Raw genomic sequence first — 1,837 nt, 5'->3', positions numbered from 1 at the left:
GAATATCATCCTGAGTGAGGTAACCCAATCACAAAAGAACACACATGGTATGCACTCTCTGAGAAGTGATTATTAGCCCAGAAGTTCGGAATACTTGAAGTACAATCCACAAACCATAAGAAACTCAAGAAGAAGAAAGACCAAAATGTGGATGCTTCATTCGTTCTTAAAAGGGGGAACAAAATACCCATGGAAGGAGTTGCAGAGACTAACTATGGAGCAGAGACTGAAGGAAGGGCACTTCAGCCTGATATAGCTGTCTCCTGAGAGGCTCTGACAGTACCCGACTAATAGAAAAGTAGAGGCTCACAGTCATCCATTGAACTGAGTACACGGTCCCCAATGAAGGAATTAAAGAAACTGAAAGGAGCTGAAGGATTTTCAGACTCTTAGGATGAACAACAGTATGAACTAACTAGTACCCTCAGAGCTCCCAGGGACTAAACCACCAACTAAGGAGTACACATGGTGGGACTGATGGCTCTGGCAGCATGTGTATAGTAGAGGATAGTCAAGTTGGTCATCAATGGGAGGAGAGGCCCTTGGCCCTGTGAAGGTTCTATGCCTCAATGTAGGGGAATGCCAGAGCCAGTAAGCGGGAGGGCGTGGATTGGTGAGCAGGGGGAGGGGGGAAAGAACAGGGGTTTGTTCTTGTTGTTGTTTCTTGTTTTTTTTTTTTTGGAGGGGAAACTAGGAAAAGAGAAATCATATGACATGTAAATAGAGAAAATATCTAATATAATAATAATAATAATAATAATAATAATAATACCATAGAAAGATCTCCCTTGTATTTAGGCTGGATGTGGCAGCCCAGTAGGGTGAAAGGGACCCAAAGACAGGCAACAGAGCCAGAGACAGTCCCTGCTCCTACTGTTAGGAGTCCCACAAGAAGACCAAACTATACAACTGTAACATGTGCAGAGGGCCTAAGTCAGGCCCATGCAGGCTTCCTGGCTGGCAGTTCAGTCTCTGTGAGCCCCATGGGCCCTGGTTAGTCTATTCTGTGGGTTTTCTTGTGGTGTCCTTGACCCCTCTGGTTCCTACAATCTTTCCTTCCCCTTTTTTACAGGATTCCCCATGCTCCACCTAATGTTTAGCTGTGAATCCTGCGTCCATTTTTATCAGTTGCTGGGTGAAGCCTCTCTGATAACAATTGAGCTAGACACCAATCTATGAGTAGAGCAGAATATCATTAGGAATTATTTCACTGACTTTGGGGTGGGAGGTTATGGTGACTTGAACTGAGTCCTAACAGATTAGCAGGTCTGAAAGAAGAGAAGACGGGGACAATCTAGGCTCTTCCATCTTGATGGTTTCCTATTAAATTGACATCTTATAATTATATCTACATATGGGGTACAAGTGTAATGTTTCAGCATACACAATATGTTATGGTTAAATCAGGGCAACTAGCATATCCCTCTCCTTAAATATTTATTGGTGTTTAGATGAGGCATTAAAATTCCTCCCCATTGGCTGAAAAGAGATACTACCACCTGCCATCCACAGTTCCTCTCTGTGTGTAGGACACTAGACCCTGGCTAATGGGTGGCTGACCCTTGTGTCTTCCAGAACAATAGACCAGGTCCCACTCAGCATCCTGTTAAATTCTTTTCTAACCTTGATGGGGTAGGTTAGCACTAACAGACAGCTGCTGGGTGACAGTAACCTTGAAATAAGACATCATTGAAGTCACACTGAGTCTGTCCATTACAGTTGCTTTCTATGGAGTCTAATGATGGGGGCGGGGGGGCAGTTCAGAATGTGAAAAAAATCAGAGCATGGTTCATACTCAGTGATGCAGGCTCCTGGGAATTGGAAGTGGGGCTCCAGG

Source organism: Mastomys coucha, unplaced genomic scaffold (assembly GCF_008632895.1).
Source record: "Mastomys coucha isolate ucsf_1 unplaced genomic scaffold, UCSF_Mcou_1 pScaffold5, whole genome shotgun sequence".
Taxonomy (NCBI): Eukaryota; Metazoa; Chordata; class Mammalia; order Rodentia; family Muridae; genus Mastomys; species Mastomys coucha.
This window is presented reverse-complemented; position numbering follows the sequence as displayed.